Genomic DNA, 23629 nt, shown 5'->3' with positions numbered 1-23629 from the left:
GTGATTTATTGTAATTCACATTCACATACAATTCTCTATGCCTGCCCCATTACTACATTCATACCTACTTGACCCTATCCTGATACCCCTTGTCTCACCTTGTTGGTCCCTACACCTGTTATCATGTCCTTTCCTGTGTCTGTCTTGTCACACAACACATTTTAGCATATAACTTGTGCTCCTTATTACCTGTCCTGCCTATTAGAATTATGTCCATTATGTCCATGCATGGCCCAATGAATCAAGTCTGTACTTCATATTCATGGTTTAAGCCTTTGGGTTCCAATGTGCCCAGAGTATATATCCAGAAAGATTCCCTTTCTTTGAGCTTCCTAATTCTATTGCCTCCTCTGCGTATGGCTTGGACATGTTCGATGACTTGGAATCTTAATTGGATCACTGTGTGATTATGCGTCACAAAATGGTGTGGGACTGGTAATAGAATCTGCTTACAATGTATTGTTGACTTGTGTTTAGCTCAAAGAAAGAGAATCTTTCTGGATATGTACTCTGGGCATATTAGAACCCAAGGGCTTAAACCGTGAATATGAAGTAAAGACTTGATTCATTGGGCCGTGCACCATGTCACCAAGTGTCCAATTGCATTGTCCAATGGCTCACAATGGTTATGCGTTTTCATTGGATGGATAATCGAAGCCATGTTTTTTTCCTTTCTGTTGGGTTTGTTGTGTGAGTAGCCTATAGGATTAAGTTGGTTACCGCAGGCAGTGGATTTAACTTCCTGTCTTTGGTCCAGTGGTAGATGGATTGTCTGGTCTATGAGCTGTTATTGGTTTGAATGCAGGTGAATGCCCATGGGCTGCTTATGACTGTGTAAAATAGTATTGATTCATGATGGATTTCAGACTACATGTAGATATCTTCAGTCTTTCTATCCACATCATTTAAATGAACATTATCCATGCAGCTTGAAATCCATCCAATAAGAGAAGCAACCTTGTACAACCAATCTGATAAGGGCACAGTATATCCTAAGGGAAGGTTATGGCTATAAAAGGGGACTTCTTGGAGTCACCAGGTTGTTGATGGATGTTGCATGATCTAGTCTAAGCTCTTAGGAGCTGGCTAGGGGATCAGAACCAGGATGCCTTGTGGACTCGGTCTAGGGACTTTGGCTTCAACTAGAGGATCACTTGGCTACATGGCTTCAATCTAGGGGCTCCAATTCCGATTGGAGATCATAACCGCAATCTAGGGATTTCGACTCCGGCTGCCAGGATTATACCATATCATCATACCAGAGACTACTTAAGGAAGAAACCCAGGTTGGACAATTTTGTCACCTGGCTACAGACTTTGCAGACCTCAGCCAGCTTCCTAAATCTGGCGCTATTCTATTGTCGGTGGGTGCCCGACAAATTACACAGCTATGTAAAATTTTGGTTTATGAAACTTCAAATCCAGTGACTGATTATTATGTTTTCTAATGTCCTGATTTAAAAAAAAAAATAAATATTTTTTTTTAACCATCAAATATTGATTTTGTACAATCCATGTGTGAAGTTACATACAAGTGACATGAACAAGAAAAATACTTATTGTAACCAAAAATATTCACAATTTTATATATAAAATACATTTATTTATTGTACAGTCATTCTGCAACTTTATTAGAAATTTATTCTTGCACTTTTTCCTTTTCTCTAGATCCCCCTTTTCTCTTATAGAAGGCCTGTGGATCTTCTCTGTGAAGCATCCGGCAATCATGTTCACGTTTCATTTACTTTGGTATCGTCGTTCCATCTCCTTGATATTCCGATGAAAACCTTCTTGTTCTTCCCACCAGCACCAAGGTTTTCAGACAAGTAGTCCAAATAGGAATGTAAAAAATGTAACTTCAAATTCATTAGACAACCCAAGGCTTTGAAACGTTTCAGCATGTTCTCCACGATGGACTTAAATTTTGATTCTTTGTTGTTACCTAGAAACGTATTTATTGCTTCTTTCAAAGAGTCCCAAGCCCTTTTTTCAACAGTTTTCATTATTGTTTAAAACACGTCATCCTTCATTCATGGGTTTCTGAATATCCGAACCCACAAAAATGCTTTTGTGCTGCCCCTGTGCCAGCAGCCGCCGTTGGTCGGATCCAGACCTTCTAAGAGAGTGGCTCGACCCGGGGGTCTCGCGGACATGTCGAATAAAAGGAGGAATGTAGATGTATGGGCTAGGCCGTATTAAGTTTGTGACGCCACCAACGGTGTGTGGTGAGGTGGGACACCACCGCTGCCGTTATGGGATACCCGGGAGAGATGTAGTGGCAGCTGGATGTTAACCCCTCCGTGTGTAGGGATGATTGCCCCGGGGCCCAGTGTCTTTGTGCAGGGTATGGTGATGGCAAGGGCCGGCGCGCCTGAGCAAGCAGGGGGATGTTTGGTTACTCACAGTAAATGAATCACACGAGTCTTTCGGTAAACCAAAGGTGCTGGTGGCCTGCCGCCCCGGCCGGTTGCATTCAGGTCCCCCACCCAGGCTGGTGGTCGCTGTCCTTTACTCTGCACTTGTTTTTGTGTATGGTGGACTGCCTGGTCTGGAACTCAGGAGTCCGCTCCCGGCTGGATATGGCCTAAGGAGCCGTGCCCGCAGGCGCTGGCCCGTGGGATCTAAGGGCCCTGGCGGTGGCCTTATCCCTATCAGTGGGCTGTTGTCTTCTTTGAGGGACTTTAGGTGGGATAGGACCTATAATCCTGCCCTCAATCATTTAATTAGCTAGGCCGCTGTTTTCGGTCCTGGCTTCAGGGTCCTAGGTGACTAGGGTTTCAGGTCGGCTGTGTGTTTCCTAAGTGAGGAAAGGTGTTGTGCGGGGGCCTATCTGTAACTACCTGGTTTTGCCAGGGCATCACACCTTCCTTCAGACTTGATTCTGACAGTCCCTGAAACTTGGTACACAGGTACTTAAACATCTCTCCTTCTTTCAGTAGCGCTTTCACAAACAGCTTCATCAGTCCAAGCTTACAGTGGAGTGGTGGCAAGAGAACTTTAGGTGGGATCAACTAAGCTTTATGCAACAATGTTCTTGAGTCCCGGTTACAAAGATGTTCTTGTTGGCCAATTTTTTTTGCTCCAGTGAAGAGTCCTAACCTGGCTTTCCAATTCACACAAAAAGCATGTGTTCTGCCTTCTTTTACGTAATGCTGTGAATCTCTAGCATACAGCTAAACCCTAGTTCACATTTCAAATAAACAGACTGTGGAGTTCAATAGCCTTGATTTATTAGCTGGTAACGTGAACTTGATTGCAGTATACATGGAATATACAGTGAATATAGGAATATCCAAGATGCAGTTGAAGACAGAATACGGTATATCCAAGATACTGTTTTATACGGGTAAAAACTATAACAAGAAAATGATTACAGTCAGTACAGTGTTAATACAGAGTTAACATAGCATAACAGTACATGAGATGCAGTTCTTACGAGAATGTAGGTGAAAGGTCACTGCATCTGCAATACATAGAAATCTTATCTAGACAAACAAGACAGGGATGACACTAAAGGTGTAGAAGTACAATGTACAATGCATTTACTACACTCTTCCATCTAGGATTCTATCACTAACACATGTAATTTGCTTTGCTCACCGGATTACACTAGGCAGGGGTGAATGTACAGAGAGGTAAGTCGGCATGTCCTTTCCTGACAAATCCAAAGAGAAAATGGCTGCAGGCTTCTTCTCAGCTCAGGGAGGCATTCCTTACCCAGAATACATTTAGCTTAAAGGGAAACTCAGCAATTCAAAAGAATAACAATGACCTCTAGGGGTTGTAACAGAAATTTTAATGAATGACTATTAGCAGGCTGCCATGAGGCAGAACAGCATGGGTATTTAATATATCCTCCTTGCTGCCCAAGAAGCAATGAGAACATTTTTAGACCACCACATATTGACCATCCATGCTCCTTGTAGTTAAGTTTCTTGAGAATAAAGTCTAAATTCTCACAGCTTTCTTCCAAGTGCATAGCATGTGTGACGCCCTGGACTAGCCAGGTAGTCACAAACACAAAATCACACACACCCCCTCCCCTGGATAGTCTACATCAGTCACACAAAATCCTTGTTGCCTCCTCCAGGGTCTGATGTCCACACCAGGTGGGGCGGAGCCAGGCGGTTGGCCCCACCCACCGAGGAGTTCACAGGCCTGGAGGCGGGAAAAAGCAGTTAGTTTAGTTTTGTAGTGGAAAGTGAGAGGACAGAAACTGTTAGTGTCTGGGTAGGAGCCCAGGCACTGTCAGCAAGGTCGGCAGACGGTGGTGGCCGTCTGCAGGAGGTGGTACAAGTCAGCTGAACCGTAGGATCGGGGACGGGCGGTGACCCGAAGGGAACTGAACCGGTGAGCGGATCTGTACCAAGCACAAAGGCAGGGCCATTGGACCCTGACCAGGCTAGGAGCCGCCGACAATGGTCAAATCCGAGAGTGACCGGAATCCCAGGGGTTCCCTAACACCCAAGACCCGACAGAAGGCAACCGTCCACACCGTGAGGATAAAAAGCCACCGCCATAGGCTAGAGATCCAAGGGCCAGCGCCTGCGGGCAAACGGGCTCCCTCGGTACGTACACCCCAGCCATCCAGCCTCCCCGTACCGCCACCGGGCCCCGGGATCACCAACCCCTACCCACGGAGGGGGAACCAACATCCTAGCTGCTCCCTGCCATCGCTCCCGGGATCCCCGTCACCAGCAGTGGTGGTGCCCATTATCACCACGACCTGTGGGTGACGTCACTAACTATCTCCCCAAACAAACCACCCCCTTTTCACTCGTGGGCGAGGAGCGCTGCTCGAGTCCCCGGATCTGGCCCTCCGCTCGAGCCACCGAGCAGCAGCAGCAGCAGAAGTCCCCGAACCCGAGCGTAGCGTGCGTGGCCCCTCTGCCCGCGACACATGCCCTACACACACTGAAGAATACTTACTGCCATTGAGCAGTAGCACAGCTTTCAGACTTTTTGGATGAAACAATGACGTGTCTCCACTCGCTCACATTGTACTTAATGTTACATTTTCCATCAGCACAGGAACATCGCTTGAATACACTAGAGCACCATCTTCAGAAAAATATGGAGGGAATCTTTTCAGAATTCTAACCTTTTGGAAACCTATTGTCACGCTCTCCGGGTCCCCTGCTCTGCCCCCCGGCTCACCTGCCACGCTCCCCGGCTTCCCTGCTTCGCTCCCCGGCTCCTCTGGCAGACATCCCCCGCTCCACGGTCTCCAGCCTCCACCACCTGCGGTCCCCAGGCGGCCCGGTCCCCACTCCCGGCGCCCGTCGGCAGCCCTGCTCCAGGCCGGCTCCCCTGCTTCCTATACACCGCTCCCTGCCCTGGCTTCTGGCACCCGGGCCTCGCGCATGCGCATTAGGGCGCGCGCGCGGTCATTGACCCTCTCTTAAAGGGCCAGCGTCCACTGACAGGAAATTGAACACACAGGTACAGGGTATAAAGGGGTTTAATGTCCAAGTGGGCGGGGCCTGTTCTTCGTGTTTCCTAAGCTAGGAGTCAGGTCTCCTTGTGTCTCTGTGATATACTTACCTATCTCTCTTCTAGAGCCGCTCCTGCCTCGCCATCCGGTCCTGCCGATTCCCGAACCCCGAACGCTGACTATCTGCCATCCCGTCAGTCCGTACCATCTCTGATCCCTGTGGTGACCCGTCCTCTCGCTCCATCGGTTCCGGACTCTGCCTGACATCTCGGCCTCCGAACCTGAGCTCCGTCACCCGGACTACCATCAGTGACTCCGTGGTCCCAGGGACTTCTCCATTCCACTCTTTTGCACGGACTGTCCTGCTACCCGTAGTGCTCCGGCTACCGGACCCCTTGCCTTCATTAAGGTGTTCGGCCCAGTGGATCCACCTCCTGGGTCTGCCCGTCCACCTGGCCCTAACACCTATAGAATCAGTGTTTGTGAAAAAACTGTACGTGATGATATTTTTTCAATATTTTTACTGAGTCCAATGATCAAAAGTATGAAAAAAATCACATCTTTCAAAAATTTTTACCCTTGGAAACCTGTGTTATTATTACTATGCACGAGCCCTAAATTGTCTGAAAAACAACAAATATGCTGGTTGGATAGACCTTGACCCAACAATTCAACGGCCACAATTAAGGAGAAAAGTGCTAAGAGAGTTAAATTTGCCCCTGAAATAACCCATGATACGGGCCAAGGAGGGACACACCATTTTGATCCGAAAATAGCCCAACACCATGAGAGACGGGCAAATCCGTGAAAAGACAAAGTTCCAAGCTACAACTGACGCAGGATCTACAGCACATACGCCCATTGTAATTGTTCATGATTTCCGGCCACTACGCATTTCAGCCTTCAGGGACCTGGTAATTCGAATGCTATGTCCAGGAGTAGAGATGAGCGAACCGGTCCCGGTTTGGCTCGAGGTCGGTTCGCCGAACGGAGCTCCCGTTCGAGTTCGGCTCGTCGAACGTTCGACGAACCGAACTCGAGCCAATAGGAAACAATGGCAGGCAATCACAAACACAGTAAAACACCTAGAAAACACCCTCAAAGGTGTCCAAAAGGTGACAAACAACTCACAACACAACACAAACACATGGGAAAGTGACAAGGACATATACTCATGCGAAAACAAAACAGCTGGACAAGGAAAAAGAGGAGGACACACAGATATAGGCATGGCACGCCATTCTAAAATCATGTAAAACACCACAAGGTGACTCCAAGCGGAGTCTCCCTTTTTTCCAAAAATTGGGCCCCACACACACCCACCCATTCAGTGGCAGCAGTTGTGCCCCAGTTGTACACTTCACAGCTACATTTGCATCAAGCACATTCAAAAATACGCTATTCTTAACCGTCCCCAGGATGACACCGGGGTAGGTAGCAAAGTCTTTCCTGATCCCAGCTCTGTTCATCTTGGCTTCAAGCACATTTAAAAATACGGCATTCTTATCCGTCCCCAGGATGACACCGGGGTAGGTAGATAAAGTTTTTGCTGACCATGACTTGTTCATCTTGGCTTCTTTTAAAAACACAGCAAGCAAGGGTTACTCCAAGCGGAGTCTCCCTTTTTTCCAAAAATTGGGCCACACAGACACCCACCCCATCAGTGGCAGCACTTGGGCCCTAGTTGCAAACAGGATGTTTTGATTTGCATCAAGCACATTCAAAAATACGCCATAATTAACCGTCCCCAGGATGACACCGGGGTAGGTAGCAAAGTCTTTCCTGATCCCAGCTCTGTTCATCTTGGCTTCTTTTAAAAACACAGCAAGCAAGGGTTACTCCAAGCGGAGTCTCCCTTTTTTCCAAAAATTGGGCCACACAGACACCCACCCCATCAGTGGCAGCACTTGGGCCCTAGTTGCAAACAGGATGTTTTGATTTGCATCAAGCACATTCAAAAATACGCCATTCTTATCCGTCCCCAGGATGACACCGGGGTAGGTAGATAAAGTCTTTGCTGACCCATGACTTGTTCATCTTGGCTTCTTTTAAAAACACAGCAAGCAAGGGTTACTCCAAGCGGAGTCTCCCTTTTTTCCAAAAATTGGGCCACACAGACACCCACCCCATCAGTGGCAGCACTTGGGCCCTAGTTGCAAACAGGATGTTTTGATTTGCATCAAGCACATTCCAAAATTCGCCATAATTAACCGTCCCCAGGATGACACCGGGGTAGGTAGCAAAGTCTTTCCTGATCCCAGCTCTGTTCATCTTGGCTTCTTTTAAAAACACAGCAAGCAAGGGTTACTCCAAGCGGAGTCTCCCTTTTTTCCAAAAATTGGGCCCCACACACACCCACCCCTTCAGTGGCAGCAGTTGTGCCCCAGTTGTACACTTCACAGCTACATTTGCATCAAGCACATTCAAAAATACGCTATTCTTAACCGTCCCCAGGATGACACCGGGGTAGGTAGCAAAGTCTTTCCTGATCCCAGCTCTGTTCATCTTGGCTTCTTTTAAAAACACAGCAAGCAAGGGTTACTCCAAGCGGAGTCTCCCTTTTTTCCAAAAATTGGGCCACACAGACACCCACCCCATCAGTGGCAGCACTTGGGCCCTAGTTGCAAACAGGATGTTTTGATTTGCATCAAGCACATTCAAAAATACGCCATAATTAACCGTCCCCAGGATGACACCGGGGTAGGTAGCAAAGTCTTTCCTGATCCCAGCTCTGTTCATCTTGGCTTCTTTTAAAAACACAGCAAGCAAGGGTTACTCCAAGCGGAGTCTCCCTTTTTTCCAAAAATTGGGCCACACAGACACCCACCCCATCAGTGGCAGCACTTGGGCCCTAGTTGCAAACAGGATGTTTTGATTTGCATCAAGCACATTAAAAAATACGCCATAATTAACCGTCCCCAGGATGACACCGGGGTAGGTAGCAAAGTCTTTCCTGATCCCAGCTCTGTTCATCTTGGCTTCTTTTAAAAACACAGCAAGCAAGGGTTACTCCAAGCGGAGTCTCCCTTTTTTCCAAAAATTGGGCCCCACACACACCCACCCCTTCAGTGGCAGCAGTTGTGCCCCAGTTGTACACTTCACAGCTACATTTGCATCAAGCACATTCAAAAATACGCTATTCTTAACCGTCCCCAGGATGACACCGGGGTAGGTAGCAAAGTCTTTCCTGATCCCAGCTCTGTTCATCTTGGCTTCTTTTAAAAACACAGCAAGCAAGGGTTACTCCAAGCGGAGTCTCCCTTTTTTCCAAAAATTGGGCCACACAGACACCCACCCCATCAGTGGCAGCACTTGGGCCCTAGTTGCAAACAGGATGTTTTGATTTGCATCAAGCACATTCAAAAATACGCCATAATTAACCGTCCCCAGGATGACACCGGGGTAGGTAGCAAAGTCTTTCCTGATCCCAGCTCTGTTCATCTTGGCTTCTTTTAAAAACACAGCAAGCAAGGGTTACTCCAAGCGGAGTCTCCCTTTTTTCCAAAAATTGGGCCCCACACACACCCACCCCTTCAGTGGCAGCAGTTGTGCCCCAGTTGTACACTTCACAGCTACATTTGCATCAAGCACATTCAAAAATACGCTATTCTTAACCGTCCCCAGGATGACACCGGGGTAGGTATGTCCAGGAGTAGAGATGAGCGAACCGGTCCCGGTTCGGCTCGAGGTCGGTTCGCCGAACGGAGCTCCCGTTCGAGTTCGGCTCGTCGAACGTTCGACGAACCGAACTCGAGCCAATAGGAAACAATGGCAGGCAATCACAAACACAGTAAAACACCTAGAAAACACCCTCAAAGGTGTCCAAAAGGTGACAAACAACTCACAACACAACACAAACACATGGGAAAGTGACAAGGACATATACTCATGCGAAAACAAAACAGCTGGACAAGGAAAAAGAGGAGGACACACAGATATAGGCATGGCACGCCATTCTAAAATCATGTAAAACACCGCAAGGTGACTCCAAGAGGAGTCTCCCTTTTTTCCAAAAATTGGGCCCCACACACACCCACCCCTTCAGTGGCAGCAGTTGTGCCCCAGTTGTACACTTCACAGCTACATTTGCATCAAGCACATTCAAAAATACGCTATTCTTAACCGTCCCCAGGATGACACCGGGGTAGGTAGCAAAGTCTTTCCTGATCCCAGCTCTGTTCATCTTGGCTTATTTTAAAAACACAGCAAGCAAGGGTTACTCCAAGCGGAGTCTCCCTTTTTTCCAAAAATTGGGCCACACAGACACCCACCCCATCAGTGGCAGCACTTGGGCCCTAGTTGCAAACAGGATGTTTTGATTTGCATCAAGCAAAATCAAAAATACGCCATAATTAACCGTCCCCAGGATGACACCGGGGTAGGTAGCAAAGTCTTTCCTGATCCCAGCTCTGTTCATCTTGGCTTCTTTTAAAAACACAGCAAGCAAGGGTTACTCCAAGCGGAGTCTCCCTTTTTTCCAAAAATTGGGCCACACAGACACCCACCCCATCAGTACTTTACCCTCCACACCAGTCCCAAGCTGGAAGCACTGCAGCACTGCCTCGGCGAAGCGGCAACAGGCTGTGCTGCAGCTAATCTGCATAGGTGACAAACCCCACAATGCAGAAGAGGTGTGGACAGCTCTAAAACAGCATGCAGATCACTGGCTCACACCTCTGAACCTAAAGCCAGGAAAGGTTGTGTGTGACAATGGCCGGAACCTGGTGGCGGCTTTGAGGCGAGGCCAGCTGACACATGTTCCATGCGTGGCCCATGTGCTCAACCTCGTGGTTCAGCGGTTTCTAAACTCATACCCAGAGCTGTCTGATCTGCTGGTAAAAGTTCGCCGCCTGTCTGCACATTTTCGAAAGTCACCTACTGCTTCAGCCGGCCTTGCCGGCTTTCAGCGTCATTTGCATCTTCCGGCTCACAGACTGGTGTGTGATGTCCCCACGCATTGCTGATATGTGCCCGTTCAAGTGTCTCGGGAATTTTCAACAGATCCGTCCGAAGGTGGATGGCCCCTTATTATGTCACGAGGATGGGTCCTTTTTATCGAGATACCAATTTGTGAGTGTTTTTAGGGCATGTTTGAAGTCGTTGGGGTTAGATCCGAAGTCTTTCGGATTGGGGCAGCGAAGGAGGCCTCTATATGCGGCCTACCGGAGGAGACAGTTAAGCAGATTGGTAGGTGGAAGTCGCAGCGCTTTAAGTCGTATGTACGTCCCCAGGTGGTTGTTGGCAATTGAGGGGAAAAGGGGGGGGTATTAGGGTAGCAATGGGGGGGTGAGAGTGTGTGTTTTTTGTCAATTTGGTTTGGTGAGGCAATAAAATGGTGTCGTCTGTACATTTTGTATTGCAGAAGCACCCCCCCTTCCTTCCCTGGTCTGGATCCTTGGCCACTCTTATGTGTATTGGGGAGCCCGACGAGCGGACGCGAGATGGAACGGGAGACAGCTAGGTTTTGAGAAGGACCTGGCTCTCGTGCGATGGCTCGGTGTTCGGGGGTTAGGGTGGAACAGGGTGTTGCAGGAGGTGCATAGATACGCCCGGTTGGACAGACCTCCTGACATCTTAGTGTTGCATGCCGGGGGGAATGATTTGGGTGGGCGTCCTTTTCGAATCTTGATAACGGACATCAAACATGATTTGTTACGGTTATGGGTGTCGTTTCCAGGTCTAACGATAGTCTGGTCGGAGATAGTAGCGAGAAAGAGTTGGCAGAAAGCGCGGTCAGTTGACAGGTTGAACAAGGCGCGGGCGAAGGTTAATAGGGCGATCTCGAAGTTTGTTAGTCGGAACGGGGGTATAGCAATACGGCATGTTGAGTTGGAAAGGACGGAAGAGGAATTTTGGTTGGCTGACGGGGTACACCTTAATGCGGTGGGAACTGACTTATGGGCTCTTGGCTTGCAGGGAGGTATTGAGAGGGCCCTTTGCTTGCGGGGGGTCTCAGGCACTTGAAGGGTTTCAAGGTGCCTTCGTTGTGGTGTTGTTTATTGGTGGGTCCTTGAAGTTGGTTTAAAATTGGTTCGGGGATTCATCCGGGTATGGATCCCCTCATTGGCAGAATTGATGGTCCCCTAGTGATTTTGGGGGGGAACCCCGACGGGGTATGTCGGGGCCCCTGGGGGTGTGGTTGGGGTTGACGGAGGATTAACCCTAACCATTTGGTGCTACTGAGTCAGTGTGGGTAACGGCTGGGAGCAAGTTGAGGTTTTTTATTGCTCGGTTATGGGAATCACCAGGGTTTTGGTAGCTTCAAGGACCTTACCACATTGCAAATTTTATTGGTTATGTATTCTTGTTATAAAAATGGCTGCTATGGCCAAAATTATCCAAAGATAAATTTGTGTCTGTGTAATTACTTTTAAATAAGAAATGGGAATGGAGGTGTGGGGTATGAAAGGAAGACCGGAGTCAACAATTCCAGGGTCAAGCATGTTTATTTGCGTAAGCTTCGTTCCAGGGTAGAAAGGGTAAGAGTGCCTTTCAGAATTCGAAGTGGTCGGACTGTACGGACCACCAAGAACTGCAGGAGAGCTTGAACATCTTCCCATGGATGTGCGACATCCTCCCTCATCAGTTACGTAGGTAAGCAGGTTCTCAGCATTGCAGCCCATTTGTTGTCTTAAGTTAGTTAAGCGGGGTTAACTAACCTGTCAGTTCAGCCTCAGGTCTAAAGCAGAGGCCTGGACTCCACTCCTTACTCCTCACTCCACAACTCTCCTTAAAAACAACTGACTCCTTTTTCCTGCCCCGGGGTCTCCAGACCCTTAGGTGGGCGTTTCCTTCCGTCTGGTCCTGCCCACTGGTGTGCCTGTCTTTCCCTGGGGGAGGTGACTAGGGTTTTCTGGTTGGCTCTGTGTGACTTAGGTGAGGGAAGTTGTTATGCGGGGGCCTATGTGTGACTACCTGCAGTGTCAGGGCGTCACATATGTATGTGTGTATGTCTGCTAAAGGAATCCGCACCGTCATATTTACAAACACAAAATTTTGACTCTATGCACAGAAGAGAGTCATGCTATTTACATGATTTGTGTTTTTTTGCCTTTTAAAACTATCATTAAATGTTAAGTTTTAGTTAGGGATTTATGCTTCTGTCTGTCTCTCTCCCAGTCTCTGTCATCTGTCTGTCTCTGTGTGTCTCTATCTCTATCCATGTCTCTCTGTCTCTCTATCTCTGTCTGTCTCTCTGTGTCTGTCTGTCTTTCTCTCTTTGTGGCTGTCTGTTTCTATGTCTGTCTGTCTCTTTTCCAGGTCTGTCTCTTTTCCAGGTCTGTCTCTTTCCCTGTCTGTCTGTCTCTTCCCCTGTCTGTCTCTTCCCCTGTCTGTCTCTTCCCCTGTCTGTCTCTGTATTTCTTTGTCTGTCTCTGTCTGTCTCTTCCCCTGTCTGTCTCTTTCCCTGTCTCTCTCTGCCTGTCTCTCTTTGTCTCTCTCTGTCTGACTCATTCCCCGTTTGTCTCTTTCCCTGTCTATCTCTGTATTTCTTTGTCTGTCTCTATCTGTCTGTCTCTCTCTGTCTGTCTCTTCCCCTGTCTGTCTGTTTCCCTGTCGGTCTGCCTTTTCTCCTGCCTGTCTCTGTATGTTTGTCTTTGTCTGTTTCCCTATCTGCCTCTGTCTCTTTCTCTGTCTCTGTCTGTCTGCCTTTTTTCCCTGTCTATCTCTGTCTGTCTCTTTCCCTGTCTGCCTCTGTCTGTTTGTCTCTGTCTCTTTCCCTGTCTGTCTATGCCTATCTGTCTCTGTCTGTTTGTCTCTCAGTCTGTGTCTGTCTCTCTCTATCTGTCTCCCCACTGACATCATATTATCTCACACATAAGCTTCTTATACTATGAATGTCCTTTGTTCCTATAGCAACCAATCACAGCTGCTATTAATAACTTGCAGCTCCCACCTCCATTCAGTTTAATGGAGGCAGGTTTTTTGGAGAGTAACTGTAAAGGTTAAATATTCCTGTTAAAACATAGTCTACAACGTTCCCTGAGTCACATGAGGTGTCTGCAAAATTTTGTGTTTGTAAATATGACGGTGCGGATTCCTTTAGCAGACATACACACATACATATGTGACGCCCTGACACTGCAGATAGTCACACATAGGCCCCCGCATAACAACTTCCCTCACCTAAGTCACACAAAGCCAACCAGAAAACCCTAGTCACCTCCCCTAGGGAAAGACAGGCACACCAGTGGGCAGGACCAGACGGAAGGAAACGCCCACCTAGGGGTCTGGAGACCCCGGGGCAGGAAAAAGGAGTCAGTTGTTTTTAAGGAGAGTTGTGGAGTGAGGAGTAAGGAGTGGAGTCCAGGCCTCTGCTTTAGACCTGAGGCTGAACTGACAGGTTAGTTAACCCCGCTTAACTAACTTAAGACAACAAATGGGCTGCAATGCTGAGAACCTGCTTACCTACGTAACTGATGAGGGAGGATGTCGCAAATCCATGGGAAGATGTTCAAGCTCTCCTGCAGTTCTTGGTGGTCCGTACAGTCTGACCACTTCGAATTCTGAAAGGCACTCTTACCCTTTCTACCCTGGAACGAAGCTTACGCAAATAAACATGCTTGACCCTGGAATTGTTGACTCCGGTCTTCCTTTCATACCCCACACCTCCATTCCCATTTCTTATTTAAAAGTAATTACACAGACACAAATTTATCTTTGGATAATTTTGGCCATAGCAGCCATTTTATTAACAAGAATACATAACCAATTAAATTTGCAATGTGGTAAGGTCCTTGAAGCTACCAAAACCCTGGTGATTCCCATAACCGAGCAATAAAAAACCTCAACTTGCTCCCAGCCGTTACCCACACTGGCTCAGGAGCACCAAATTATAAGGGTTAATCCTCCGTCAACCCCAACCACACCCCCAGGGGCCCCGACATACCCCGTCGGGGTTCCCCCCCAAAATCACCAGGGGACCATCAATTCTGCCAATGAGGGGATCCATACCCGGATGAATCCCCGAACCAATTTTAAACCAACTTCAAGGACCCACCAATAAACAACACCACAACGAAGGCACCTTGAAACCCTTCAAGTGCCTGAGACCCCCCGCAAGCAAAGGGCCCTCTCAATACCTCCCTGCAAGCCAAGAGCCCATAAGTCAGTTCCCACCGCATTAAGGTGTACCCCGTCAGCCAACCAAAATTCCTCTTCCGTCCTTTCCAACTCAACATGCCGTATTGCTATACCCCCGTTCCGACTAACAAACTTCGAGATCGCCCTATTAACCTTCGCCCGCGCCTTGTTCAACCTGTCAACTGACCGCGCTTTCTGCCAACTCTTTCTCGCTACTATCTCTGACCAGACTATCGTTAGACCTGGAAACGACGCCCATAACCGTAACAAATCATGTTTGATGTCCTTTATCAAGATTCGAAAAGGACGCCCACCCAAATCATTCCCCCCGGCATGCAACACTAAGATGTCAGGAGGTCTGTCCAACCGGGCGTATCTATGCACCTCCTGCACCCTAACCCCCGAACACCGAGCCATCGCACGAGAGCCAGGTCCTTCTCAAAACCTAGCTGTCTCCAGTTCCATCTCGCGTCCGCTCGTCGGGCTCCCCAATACACATAAGAGTGGCCAAGGATCCAGACCAGGGAAGGAAGGGGGGGTGCTTCTGCAATACAAAATGTACAGACGACACCATTTTATTGCCTCACCAAACCAAATTGACAAAAAACACACACTCTCACCCCCCCCATTGCTACCCTAATACCCTAATACCCCCCCCCTTTTCCCCTCAATTGCCAACAACCACCTGGGGACATACATACGACTTAAAGCGCTGCGACTTCCACCTACCAATCTGCTTAACTGTCTCCTCCGGTAGGCCGCATATAGAGGCCTCCGTCGCTGCCCCAATCCGAAAGACTTCGGATCTAACCCCAACGACTTCAAACATGCCCTAAAAACACTCACAAATTGGTATCTCGATAAAAAGATATATGTAATAAGGGGCCATCCACCTTCGGACGGATCTGTTGAAAATTCCCGAGACACTTGAACGGGCACATATCAGATGCCACAACCATCCCCAAACGGACTAGTCTACCCACACCTCTCTGATCAGTTTTCGATTTCCTAATCCAAAATTCAACTCCGTTTTCCACTGACATAATGTCACCCCAATCCAAGCCCCCGGGGAACGCCTTACTGGGCGATACCAACTCCCCAACCCGCAGGGCTCCAAAAAACGCCAAAGAAAAGGCTAACTTAAACAAACTCACCTCAAACGGAGATAGACAAACCCCCCACAACGCCCTACCCAGCCGGGTAGGGACCCAGCCCAGCCCAGCTGGGACCCAGTTTGAGCGAGGAACGGAACAAGTCCTTCCCACACCAAGGTTTGCAGGCCCTACCTCAGTCAGGGTTTCACCCACACTCTACAGCTCCGGAATGTCATGCTCTTCAGCCTCCTCCTCCTCCTGCGCATCCTCATCCACTTTACCCTCCACACCAGTCCCAAGCTGGAAGCACTGCAGCACTGCCTCGGCGAAGCGGCAACAGGCTGTGCTGCAGCTAATCTGCATAGGTGACAAACCCCACAATGCAGAAGAGGTGTGGACAGCTCTAAAACAGCATGCAGATCACTGGCTCACACCTCTGAACCTAAAGCCAGGAAAGGTTGTGTGTGACAATGGCCGGAACCTGGTGGCGGCTTTGAGGCGAGGCCAGCTGACACATGTTCCATGCGTGGCCCATGTGCTCAACCTCGTGGTTCAGCGGTTTCTAAACTCATACCCAGAGCTGTCTGATCTGCTGGTAAAAGTTCGCCGCCTGTCTGCACATTTTCGAAAGTCACCTACTGCTTCAGCCGGCCTTGCCGGCTTTCAGCGTCATTTGCATCTTCCGGCTCACAGACTGGTGTGTGATGTCCCCACGCATTGGAATTCAACTCTGCACATGTTGATCAGGATATGTGAGCAGAAGAGGGCAGTTGTTGAGTACCTGCATCACCTAAGCCATCGGGAAATGGGTCAAACTCCACACATAACACCTGAGGAGTGGAGATGGATGTCCGACCTATGTACCATCCTCCAAAACTTTGAGGACTCCACCAAGATGGTGAGCGGCGATGACGCCATTATTAGCGTCACCATACCGCTTCTCTGCCTTCTAAAACGGTCTCTGCTCAAAACCAAACATGATGCATTGCAGGCGGAACACGATGAGTTGGAGCAAGAAACAGTAGTGGGTGTGGGTGATAACACACAGCCCAGCCTCGTCTCATCACAACGTGCAGTGGAGGACTATGACGAGGAGGAAGATGAAGACATGGAGCAACTCTCCGACCAAATTGAGGATATGACATGCATACCAGTCATATGCTCAGTTCAGCGTGGCTGGCCAGAGGACAGGGTAGATGAGGAGGAGGAGGAGGAGAAGGAGGAGGACAGCATGTTCAGTCATCGTGTTGGTCTGGATATTGAAGTGATGGCTGTTAAGAGTCTGGCGCACATGGATGACTTTATGGTAAGCTGCCTGTCTCGTGACCCTCGCGTTAAGAACATCTTGGCCGACAATCATTACTGGTTGGTAACACTGTTAGACCCACGCTACAAGGAGAACTTTATGTCTCTTATTCCCGAGGCGGAGAGGTCAGCCAAAATGCAGCAGTTCTGGAAGGCCATAGTCACGGAAGTAGGCAAAGCATTCCCTTCACAAAACGCTAGCGTCATAATTGTAACACTATTAGTTAAAAGAAAGGGATAAACTGTAAAAAAAACAAAATAAGGCATAACTTTTTTTTAACATCAATTTTTTTTTTTTAGATTTAACCAAAGAATGTGCACATTTGTTATAATAAACAAGTGAAAAATGTTGAAAATCAGTCATCCAAAGGTGTGTGAAAAAAAAATATATATATGGTACCAATAAAAATGTCACTTTGTCCTGCAAAGAATGCAGCCCCCCACATTATTTTTTTCCTCTGTGCGGCCCATACACCCAGCCGAGTTTGAGACCCCCTGCCTTACACTATATAGATATCATGTTCATTCCCCATCTATCTTGCTCAGGAGAGCATCTCCCTCCCCCGGCACCAAGAGCAGCTCATACTGAATTGTTACAATGACTACATTGACACCCCCATACTTTGCACTGACGAGGGGCAAGCACCCCGAAACACCGTGTCTGCAAATTGGGATTCTGATCTGGCTTATATATCCTGAGTCATATTGCAATGGATTGTTGAAAATCCACTTGTGACTTTTAGGATCGCTACTTCCAATAGGTGGCGCTGTGCTAGAGTTTGTCTCCTTTACTGGAGAGACAATTTGTACATTGACTAGTAACACTGCACACAGAAATGCACCTTAATATTCCACTGTTAACCCTTTCCTCCCAGCAGTAACACACAACTCCTCACCTTGATATCATGGTGATTTATGGTCAGAATGACTTCAATGCGATCAGTGATTTCTATTCTAGCTCTGCTCACATAGATTTTATATCCACACTCAACTATAGGCCGTTCTTCATATTTTGGGGGTTTTTAGTCAGATATACTAGTTTGTGCCTGTATAGTATTGGTGTAGATGGGAGTGTAGGGCATGGGTTACATGGCACTGTGGTGGGATACTGATGGGAGGTATTGGTGCTGTGTTTGAGGCTTCTACTGGGTATTTTCCTACAAATACTGGAACAGCTCACTGCTTAGAATGATCCTTCCCAGCTCTATAATATATTATATATACCCCACAATGCAGGCTCACACACACATTTGTCTCAAGTGTGTTGTAGGGACACAGATACAGTCTTGGTCATGTGACTAAAGGCTACTTTACACACTGCGATATCGGTCCTGATATCGCTAGTGTGGGTACCCGCCCCCATCTGTTGCGCGACACGGGCAAATTGCTGCCCATGCTGCACAACACCGAACAGAACCAGTCACACATACTTACCTGCCCGGCGACGTCGCTGTGACCGGCGAACCGCCTCCTTTCTAAGGGGGCGGTTCGTGCGGCGTCACAGCAACGTCACTGAGCGACCGCCCAATAGCAGTGGAGGGGCGGAGATGAGTGGCCGGAACATCCCGCCCACCTCCTTCCTTCCTCATAGCGGCTTTGGGGCAGGTAAGGAGAGGTTCCTCGTTTCTGCGGTGTCACACGGAGCAATGTGTGCTGCCGCAGGAGCGACGAACTACATCGTTACTGCTGCAGTAACGATAATCGAGAATGGAGACCCATGTCACCGATGAGCGATTTTGCACGTTTTTGCAACGATGCAAAATCGCTCATCGGTGTCACACGCAGCAACATCGCTAATGCGGCCGGATGTGCGTCACAAATTCCGTGACCCCAACGACTCCGCATTAGCGATGTCGCAGCGTGTAAAGCCCCCTTTAGTGGGAGTGGTGTACAGGGTCTTAGCAGTAAAGAGTATTCCATATTTCTGCCAGATACCCACAGAGATATTGAAATCTGAAAAAAGAGACTTCTGCTCATTGAAGGTAAGAACTGCTCACATAGCGTTCAACTCCACAGCAAACGTGTGCTCTAGCACTGGCATCTCAGCAGGGATATTCCCCTACTACACATGTGTGTCTGGGTCGCTGTGACAGTTTACAGGACATAACTCAGGGCACCTAGACAGAAGGCAGATGGACTACTTTCTATTTCTGGTGTAGAGCTTAGTACAATATATATATATATACTATTACATGTGACACATGTACCTTGTATTACCATTATTCGCTGTATATGAACCCCTTTTCTCCGGGCATTATTTGTCTATAGCATTTTTCACGAACCTGAGGCAACTGAGAACCCTTCAGTGAAGGAATTCCACTAACCCTCACAATACCAACCAGGGGCCTCCCTGCAGTAACTCAGGTAGTTGTACCCATTCTCTTTCCGCATTCTATGTGTTCTTCTTCTTTCTTCTTTTTTTTCTTTTTTCTTCTTTTTATTTCTATCATGTAGTTCAGGGGTTTATAGATATATGTCCTGCATCTCATATTTCCTTTAGTGGTGCTTCTTACCCATTCTCATATCATTTACCCTAGTATTTCATGATCCTGAGGCGACTGAGAACCCTTTAATAAAGGAATCCTTTTTCACTTGAATTGTCAAGTGATACTTACCAGTGACTATCACGTAATGTTACAGGTAGTTGCATTTTCTTCCTCTTCTTTCTCTCCTTTCTTCTTTGTCACACGGTCCATTGTGTTATAGCCCACGTGTCATGATAACACTTGTACCATCTTTTCATTTAGATTCCACCTACAATTATTTACCGATTCCAGTTCTGAAATAGGCTTTCATCATCTACTCACTAGAATTCTCAAGTGCATAAGGTACTGAGACATATACATGTTCACACCATTATAAAGAACAAAGTATAAACATAGAGGTTTTTCTCACACCCATGTTCCTGTGTTCTTTGATATGATATGTGTTCATTTCCTTCACTATATAGGATTGCAAGTTTTCCATTTGTACCTTAATGGCAATGACGCTATACAATTGAACACATATCATCCTGTTATCCATATAGGTGTGTATTTACCTGCTTGACTATTTTTGGTTGTTTGATCCAGAATGTTTCTCCAGATAGGTCATGTGGAAATTTTCTTTCCTCAGTACAAATGTTTTCACTATGGTTTTGTAAAAATTTTTTGTATGTGCATCATGGTTATTTGACCCATTGTACTCTCAAGTAGCAATATATTGTACTGTTATGTTGTACTATGTACTAATTACGTGTTTATATGGTTTTGTAACCCTTTATGATCTTAGATAACTTTATCCTTGATAAAGACCTAAAAACAAGGTCGAAACGTTGGATGAATTATCCTTTTGCACAAATAAAGAATTTTCAGCATTCCAAGAGTTCTTTTCTTACGTTATTGATCACTATAGTGTGCCAGAGCTATTTCTATTGAATTGACTCTTATTTTTTCTGAGCACCTGCTATATACACAGTGAGCCAGACATATTCAAGTTTCATTCAGAAGGCAGAGGGAAGCCTTAGCAGCTGAGCCTATATCTTGGCTTGTGAGCATTAGAACAGGCCGGCGATTACAGGGTAACATGAAAAATGTCCAGCTTGCATTATGACTAGAACATGACAATATCCTTTTAAGTACTAACCTATGATGCGTTCCTAAGCAGTTGATGTTATATGTTCTACATTTCATTTTCTGCATACTTTACAAGTAGTAGAATTTGCTTTGATATAGGCAACTGGATTTTCACAATGAAAAGGCAAAGGATAACGCCCGAAAAAGACGCCATACATTATGTCAGTGCCATCCCTGACAAACCTGGATTGACCATGAAATACATCAATCCCCTTAAAGGTGAGTTAAAACAAGTTTTAACTAAATTGCCTTAATATTGTCATGCATTAGAATGACTGTCTTAGGTAATGATAAATATTTTCTACAGGAAGAGGAGTGTTTGCTGAAACTGAAATCGAAAAAGGGAGTTTTGTTGCAGAATATCGAGGTGAGCTCACGTATGCACTTACGATGGTAGACAACTACTCGAGATTTATGGTTGTGGTACAAGTCAAAGATCTAATGGCCCATACTGCAGCGAAGGTCTTCCAAGCACACTTATGCAGACCTCATGGCTACTCAGAGAGAGTCCTCACAGATCAAGGCACTGCCTTTGAAGCGGAAATCTTCAAGGACTTCTGCAGCTTTTACCGATGCAGGAAGATGCGTACTACACCCTACCATGCTCAAACCAATGGTTATCAACCTGCTCAGGACTTTACCCCATATTCCAGATGTGGCCTTACAAGTGATTTATAGAGGGGTAACAATACGTTGGGATCATCGGATCTAATCTCCCTTTTTATACACCCTAAAATCTTGTTTGCGTTAGAATAAACAATAACATCATAAAGGTATAGCAGTACCGTTTCAAAGTTTCGGTGTCCCAAGCAGCATTCCATCAGCCTCTGGAAGGTTCCTGGCAAATTGCACAGCTCGAAGGGCATGCTTTTGAACTCGCAGAGACCCATCGGGGTGGCAAAGGCGGTCTTCTCCCGGTCTGCCTCAGCAACGGACACTTGCCAATAGTGACTAGTGAGATCAAGGGTAGAAAAATAATTTGCAGTTGTCAATGCAGCTAGCTATTCCTCAATACAGGGGAGTGGTGCTGTCCTTCTTCTTTAACAGGACCAACGGAGCTGCCCAGAGGCTACAACTGTCACGGATAACCCCAGCCTCCTTCATGTTGCTCAACATGTCCTTGGTACACTGGTAATGTGCAGGTAGTTTTGGCTTATATCTCTCTTTGATGGGTGGGTGTGCACTTGTGGGGATGTAGTGTTTGACCCCTTTTATTCTTCAAAAGTCTAGCGGATGTTTGCTGAAGACTTGCTCGTATTCTTGCACTAGCCTGTAGACCCCCTTCTTGTGATGTGAAGGTGTGGAGTCAGTGCCTACGTGTAATTCCTTACACCACTCCTCTGGCTGACTTGGTGAGCTGTCACTGAATGGGTGGGCTGAAGCAATGGTGGATGCTGCTGTTTGGATAGCATGTGTATCTACTGAGAACAGCTTATCAATGGTGGCAAATCGGAGCAGCTTAATCTCTTGCTCTCCGCAGTTCAACACTCTCATGGGCACTCTTCCCTTCCATATTAATGAATAAAACTATGATGTAAATAGCATATAGATACCCCACAAATGCAGATAAAAGTAGGTTATGGGAAAAGGGGGAAGAGAGAAACAGGAAAATAGTGGAATAAAGTATACCTTCCAGGTGGGAGAGGAAATGGCAGCACAGCCAGTGGAGGTGAAGCAAGGGGAGCCTGCAACTAAAGAGTTGAGAGCGTTATCACATGGTGACTGAGCCTGATTGTAACGGGAGCATAGAGGTGCCGATCCTGTCTTACCTGCGTTGGTGTAGAAGTGGGTGTCCTGTGGTGGAGTCAGCTGTGTGCAGTGGTGGCCGTGGGTTCTTTTATGTGCGACCGTAGTAATAGCTGCGCCCACTTCCTGTATGGGAGTGGAATGCAGTGAGGCTAATGGAACGCACGCCTGCGCATTTGTGTTTAACGTCGCGCATGTGCAGAACGGAGAAAAGGCTGCGCTCACTTCCTAATGAAAGGGAGTGAGACGCAGCTGGGAAGGGAAGGGAAAAGATTAGGGTTTGGGGATGATGAAAGGGCTTTCTACGGGCAAGGATGGCAAAGGGTGGCAGTGACGGAAAGTCAGGCAGCCTGTCCTGTCCTGTCCTGTCCGTCCGTCTTTTTGTATCATGAATTGGAAAGACTGCAAGGGGGAGGGGAGGTGCTTGGAGGAAGAGGAGTTATTCAGATTAATTGCAGTGGGCGGCGGCTGCAAAAAGCATCATTCTTCTTGTTTTTGCTCTGCAAAACAGCCTTTTCAAGGGTTGGCTTGGGTGACAAAATGTCTTCTGTAGGCGTGGGTTTGTCTCCCTCTCCCTAAGATGTGTCCGGTATAGGCCAGGGTGCCACTCAAGGCCGTAACCAATTCGGGTTATAGCTTCTCGGCCTTTTGGCTAAGATCAAGTGTAGTTTCGGAGGACGCTACCTTGGTCGGTACTGGAAGGTGCCTGGGATTGCACGTCTGCCGGCCTTGAGGAAGTGTGTGCGCCTTCTGGTGACACATAGCCCTCTTGTGCCTGGACGGTTCCCAGGCAACGGGAGGCGATCACCTTTGTTATTTTGAAGTCCTACTGATAAACAGAAAAAAAAAAAAATTAAATCTGTTCTTATCAGTTTAATATCTGATACGTCCCCTCTCTGGGGACCATATATTAAATGGATTTTTAGAACAAGGAGATGGAAAAAATCTTGCTCTGTCCACTCCACGCATTGACCTGGTATTGCAGTACCTCCAGGACCGGTGCACCCCTTCTTAACCCAGTTTCCAAAAGCAGAACTCAATTCACCTGATTCAAATGAGCCCCATTAGTGAATTGAAAGAAAGCAAAAACTTTATATGCACCTCAATTTGGCCAATTCACTTTTCACACTTTCACCCTTTTTTTTATCTTTCACACCTTTTACTTGCTTTATTGATGCAAAAGCTGTGCCAAATAGCAAACTCATCTCCACTCAACTTGACCAACTCTGCTATGTCCCGTGCAGTATCTTATTCTCAGTCTTATCTAGATCATTTGCAATTGAATAGAATAGATCCCTTTTGGACACATTGGATTCAGCTGCTGCAGTGACTGCAGGTGTTAGAAGATGCAGACT

At 47.2% G+C, this 23629-nt stretch overlaps 1 pseudogene; it reads left to right on the top strand.

The window, feature by feature from the left end:
- The first annotated feature begins 23077 nt into the window (after nt 1-23077).
- LOC142285902 (U2 spliceosomal RNA) lies at nt 23078-23284 on the top strand (annotated as a pseudogene).
- The last annotated feature ends 345 nt before the right edge of the window (nt 23285-23629 follow it).

The sequence above is a fragment of the Anomaloglossus baeobatrachus genome, unplaced genomic scaffold (assembly GCF_048569485.1).
Source record: "Anomaloglossus baeobatrachus isolate aAnoBae1 unplaced genomic scaffold, aAnoBae1.hap1 Scaffold_630, whole genome shotgun sequence".
Lineage (NCBI taxonomy): Eukaryota > Metazoa > Chordata > Amphibia > Anura > Aromobatidae > Anomaloglossus > Anomaloglossus baeobatrachus.
Note: the sequence above shows the minus strand (reverse complement) of the source record. Positions and strands in the feature narration are given on the sequence as shown.